This window comes from Helianthus annuus, chromosome 15, assembly GCF_002127325.2.
Source record: "Helianthus annuus cultivar XRQ/B chromosome 15, HanXRQr2.0-SUNRISE, whole genome shotgun sequence".
NCBI lineage: Eukaryota > Viridiplantae > Streptophyta > Magnoliopsida > Asterales > Asteraceae > Helianthus > Helianthus annuus.
Window position 1 is genome coordinate 41676960 of NC_035447.2, and position 6520 is coordinate 41683479.

The 6520-nt window shown below is 36.1% G+C and overlaps 1 pseudogene; it reads right to left on the reverse strand.

The window, feature by feature from the left end:
- Window positions 1–273: 273 nt before the first annotated feature.
- Window positions 274–5700, reverse strand: LOC110909622 (annotated as a pseudogene).
- Between the last annotated feature and the right edge of the window lie 820 nt (window positions 5701–6520).

Consider the following 6520-nt stretch of genomic DNA (forward strand, 5'->3'; position numbering starts at 1 on the left):
TGATAAGTATAATATGAAAGTAATTAGATAACCACTAAACAATAAATAATACAAAACTTACCTACTGTACATTGATAGACTCATGTGTAAGTTGAGCACAAGCTTAAGAGATGAGCGCAACTTCACTACTTCCACAGCAAAATTTGCTTTAGCTCGCGACCTAGTGATGCAAACTGGCAATTCATAACAAAAGATTAGATGAACAAACGAGCCTAAGTGTATACAGTTAAGATGGTTTATTATTCCGACAAACATAATCAGAGAATCAATATACTAAATTTGTGACAGTACGACATAAATAAGATCCCAATCAAGCTATTAATTAAAAAAAGGAAAACAAGAAGATTAATAGAATCGCATCCCGATGTATCAACAAAATTAAGCAAACTGAATGGCTCCATGCTCATCATTCTACCAACCATGGAGTTTGTACTGGTGTCCATTCGGTCAATTCTCCCTCTTTGAACCATAGAGGTGTCATGAGATAGAGCATCATCATGTTTGACTGTATATTACTGTTTTACCCTTGTAAATATAAACAAACAAGAGCAACCCGGCTCTTACCTATTTCGCGCTTCCCATTTTCAGGGTTGTCACTCCCATAAACCGCATTCCTGTTCCAAACACGATAATGACTTGTATTCAACAAGTGGGAACCTAGTTATGATGATCAACATAAAAGAGGTCAGGCAAAATCTTAACCTTCCGGTTTGAACTGCAAGATCCCCTCTAATTATGCCAGGTTCACCTTGAAGTGGATTTGTTGCTCCAATTAATTTATGGGCTGATGCAACAACACCAACTCCCTCCCAAGCCTTGGCCAATACATTATTATCAAAGGTAAGATTTTATTATTCAAAATAAGTAATCCGATAGCTCAAAACAGGCAACAGGAATCATTACCATACAAACAACCGGACCTAATGTAATGTAAGTAATCAGTTTGGGGAAGAAAGGCTTGGAACTCAGATCCTTATAATGCTCCTATAACATACCATTTTCAAAACAAAAAAAAAAAAAAGAAACATGACTTTATTTACACCTTTTACAAAGAAACAATATTCGAAAAAATTGACTAACAGAAAACAAACAAACCTCTGCCAGTTGTTTAGGGCAGTGGAAAAGCTTCAACCCTTTCAATTTAAAGCCGTTGTTCTCAAACCTAGAAATGATCTCTCCTACCTGTCATAAATTCATCCAATCAACAGCAAACACTTTCAATTCAAGCTAATTAATTAAAACTTACAAGTCCTCATTGAACACCATCAGGCTTAATCATAATATAAGATTCCTCAACTTCCTGAAACACAACAACAAAAAGAGGTCAAATTATTAAAGTAATTAATAATAATAATAATAATAATAATAATAATAATAATAATAATAATAATAATAATAATAATAATAATAATAATAATAATAAGAATAATAATAACAATAATAATAATAAGAATAATAATAATAAGAATAATAGTAATAATAATAATAATAATAATAATAATAATAATAATAATAATAATAATAATAATAATAATAACATTGAAGAGAACCATGGAAGCCATTAAGTGAGGAAGAAAGATGCGAGTTTTGTTGGGGTTTTTCTTCTTCACGGAGGCAGACAACAGTAAAGTGGAGAAGAGATGACACGGCGACTGAAATGCGGCTAAACGACGGTGGTTAGTGGCGGAGATGGTGGTTGTAGGTAAGGATACGGTTGAAGATGATAATCGGATGGTGGATAGTGATGGGCCCTTCACATCGCGGCACCACAACACTGGCAGGACGATTGGGAGGATGGCCTTGCTCTCTGCTGGATCTGGGGTTTCAAGAAGAGAGGTCTTCGGTTTCAATTTTGGGGATGGTTTTAAAAGATAAAAGAAGCTTTAGGGTTTATTTGGAAGAGGATTTTGGTGTAGGGTGGGAATAAAATTTTAAGGTGGAGGGAAATTTTAGTTTTGGAGTTTTCATTAAAAGTTTTGAATGGGGAAAGAGGGAAATTAAAAGCTTTTGAAACTTTCAGTGGCATAGATAAAGTAACACTAAAAACTTAAATTAGTGACATAAGAGATAAATGCCACTACAAGTTTGTGTTAAGTAAATATAGCATACATAAAGTGCCATTAAAAAGCAAATTTAGTGGCATGATAGCTAAATGCCATTAAAAGTGTGTGCCACTATATGGCATTTTTTTTGTAGTGGTAAGAGTTCTTGACAATCAAAGGTCATGTTTGCCTAAGTCTCTTACATCACTTGGTGAAGACAAGCATTTAGTGTAATACTTTTTATTTTTAATCTTTTCGCACTTTTTATTTGGTTATGTATTAATGACTTTAATAACTAGTTTTATATGTTGAAGGTGATTCTTCCTTATCATTTGTCCGTGGTGTCTTGGCATTATTTTACTGTCTATATAAAATAAAAGATTTTCACCATTCATATCTCCACGGTCTATATGGAGGTATGTTGGCTACCTGGTCGGGGGTTAAGGGAATGGTTTGGTACAAGTCTTGCCATTGTTCAGTGTATACATCCTGCAAGGACCTGGGTCAAATTTAGTAGGACCTCCTTCAATACCCAATGGTATTGGATGGCGGGGGTCCAAACTCTTTGATCCCCTCATATGTAAACTACTATTAAAACTTTAACCCGCATACTTTGGACTGTATCCCTGCTGACTCAGACTACTTAGCCGAGGGTAACGTCACCTTCAAAAGAGGGGCCTACCACATTATGCATTAATAACTTAATTAATTATCTTTCAATAATCCGACCCTTTAGGATTGTATCCTTGCTGACTCAAACTACTGGGTTGAGGGTAACGTCACCTTCAAAAGAGGGGCCTACTACAATAACTAGGATAATCTCTTAAAAAGTGTAAAAGTGCGGAAATAATCAAAGGTTACACTAAAGGCGAGTCGGATCAAAGTGATTCATCTTGTCTATCTGTTTTTATTTATTTTATTTTTATTTTCAGCATTTTAGTTTTTATGTTCTAGTTTAAAATCTTTTTCCTAAATTTTTGATTTGATTAGACGTTGAGGATAAACCGGTATTAAAAACTCTTGTGTCCTTGGACGACCTCGGTATCTTACCAACACTATACTACGCTCACGATGGGTACACTTGCCCATATGTGTGTTTGGTGTTAGTAAATATCGTGTTTTATAAATTTAAAACTTGACTAAAGTGGTTATAAAGGGCTAAAAATATATATAAAAATATATCACACCACACATGCATCATGACCATCCTTTTGCGACTATTCCACTAGCTAAGTAGTTGGCGTAGTCGACGTACCATGGCTCTTCTCGGTATTCCACAATTTCTAAGGACTCCGTTGCGAATTTTTCATTGATGAGCTCGTCCCTAGTATCCTCCAAAGCTGGATCTTCCAAGCGGGATACATGATCTGCAGCGGTGTTTTCTGCTCCTCTTTTTTCTTTTATTTCAATGTTGAATTCTTGGACGAGTAGAATCCATTTTATTAGATGTGGTTTGGCATCCTGTTTCTTAAAGAGATAACGAATGGTTGCATGGTTAGTATAAACTATTGTTTTAGAAAGAACAAGATAAGAACGAAATTTATCAAAAGCAAATACTACAGCTAGTAATTATTTTTCAGTGGTTGTGTAATTTTCTTGTGCATCGTTAAGTGTTTTACTAGCGTAATATATTGGGTGAAAATGCTTTTCTTTTCTTTGTCCCAAGACAACTCCAACTACAAAGTCACTTGCATCGCATATGATTTCGAAAGGTAATTTCCGATCAGGCGTTATCATGATAGGTGCATTGACTAGCATTTCTTTTAGTGTTAGAAATGCTTGGTTGCAATCCTTGTCAAAGATGAATGGCGCATCTTTTTCAAGTAATTTTGTTAAAGGTCTTGAGATTTTAGAAAACTCTTTGATAAATCGTCTATAAAATCCGGCATGTCCTAAGAAACTTCTGATGGCTCTAACGGAGGATGGGAGTGGTAATCGGGAAATAGTGTCTATTTTAGCCCGATCAACCTCCATTCCTTCACTTGAGATTTTATGACCGAGTACTATTCCCTCCGTTACCATGAAATGGAACTTTTCCCAATTAAGGGCGAGGTTAGTTTCCTCACATCGGGATAGCATTCATTCAACGTTATCGAGGCATTGGTCGTATGAATCTCCAAAGATAAAAAAGTCGTCCATGAGGACTTCCATAATCTTTTCTATCATATCATGGAAGATGGCCATCGTGCAATGTTGAAAAGTTGCGGGAGCATTACATAGACCGAAAGGCATGCGTCGATAAGCAAAAGTTCCGTAGGGACATGTGAATGTTGTCTTTTCTTGGTCTTCGGAAGCTATCGGTATTTGGAAGTAACCTGAAAAACCATCTAAAAAACAATAAAATTTGTGACCGGGTAATCTTTCTAACATTTGAATAAAAGTTAAGGGGATATGATCTTTCCTTGGTGCCTCATTTAATCGACGATAATCTATACACACTCTCCATCCGGTGACGGTTCTTGTTGGTATTAATTCATTTTTTTCGTTAGTGACCACCGTCATAACTCCTTTCTTAGGAACTACTTGGACGGGACTTACCCAAGGACTATCGGAAATCGGGTAGATAAGTCCGGTGTCAAGTAATTTGATGACTTCATTTTTAACCACTTTTGGACGTTTGGACTTACTCTACGTTGTGGCTGTACTACCGATTTATAGTCATCATTCATTAAAATTTTGTGCATGAAAATGGAAGGGCTTATTCCTTTAATATCTACAAGCTACCAAGCGATCGTGTTTTTGTGTTTCTTCAAAAGTGTGATTAATTTTTATTTTTCTAAACTAGTTAATGTTGACGAAATAATTACAGGTAGCTTACCATCCTTGTCGAGAAAAGCATATTCCAAACCTTTTGGGAGTTCTTTGAGCTCAAGTGGTGGGTCTTTAGGAGACTCCTTATTTGGTTGCTCATTTTGGTCAGGAACCAAAAAGGTTTCTTCAATGGCGACCTCTTCTTCGACAAAGTGGTCAATTTCTTCTTTCGTATCGGGTGGTTCATCTTCATCTTCAATTAGGGGGTCGTCATTGCCGATTGGATATTTCATTAATCGCTCAAGATCAACACTTTTCTTGAAGGCCCCTAATTGAATGGGTAAGTTATTTTGCTTCCGATTAATCAACGCCTTGTGGGTTTTCACAAAAGGTTATCCCAACACAAGTGGAGCATCATCAAGGATGACAAAGTCGGTTGGGACTACCGTTTGATTTGTTTGGACTAACACATCTTCAACTACTCCCATAGATTTTATTATTTTCCGATTAGAAAGAAAAATGGGTATTTGAAGTGGAGAAAAATCACCAATACTTAAATTAGCAAAACTGTAGTTCGGCATTATATTAACACAAAGATCTTTATCAATTGTAATATTACTAATAAAAGAATTTTAAAAAAAAACATGGAACTGGTAATTTCAAATGGATCATGTTTTATTAGCGTAGTTTGATCGTTTGTTAACTTAATGCTTACCGTTTCGTCAATTTTAGTGTTAGTGTTTAACTCTTTTAAAAACTTAGCATGAGTAATGACCAAACAATGGTTTTCGAGAGTAGGTGTTAAGAGATTAATTTCTGGAAAATTAGACTCTTTTTGAATTTTAACGTTGTCGGACTTACCTTTTTCGTTGTTTACTTCATGCGTCGGTTTTACTTGTTCTTCCATTTTTACCTCTTCTACTATCACCTCTTTAGTACAATTTAACTCTTCCCTTGCGCGGGATTCCTCTTCTCTTGCGCGGGATTCTTTAATGTAGCGCTCGATAGTTTTGAGGTGTTCTATTATTTTTTCGGCTACGGGGAGGATAGTTGGTGGTTCATCAAAGTGGGCGGAATAAGGATCCCCATAGCTTGAATTCGGTAGTTCGATCCTTGGCTCCTCATAATACTTGTTTTGGTCAAAAATCACACAAGGATAATGCAACCAAACTCCTAGTTACGGGGAATGATGCTTGAAATGAAGAACAATAATAAGGATCACTTCGATGTAAATTGCACAAATGACACAAGGATTTATACGAGGAAAAAGCCCTTGATCAATGAATGATCTCCGGCATAAAAAACCTCGGGTGATGGAAACTACCGATCACCAAGCTCAAATAAATCAATAAAAGTTTACAACTTCGGATAGTGACGAGCTAAGTACAAGGATCACTATGGTTAATCGTGTAAAAGTGTGAGAATTGTTAAGTGTTTGTTGAGAGCTTTAAGACTGCAATTGCACGAGAGTGTGTGTGTAACCGAAAATGGCTAAGTGTTCTAAATTTAGCTCGTCACCCCTTTAAAAATGAAAGCTAACTAAGCTAACTAACTGTCCGACTTTTGTGCCATGCTCCCACGTTCTCCACAACGTCCATTTCTATTCAAATGTGTGCGAAATACCCGTGGAATATTCCATAGTAACGCTGCCAAGACCAAGTCAAGCTCAATACTCCTGCAAAACAATACGAAACACAAACAGCCAATCGTTAGTATGAGGATCCTTA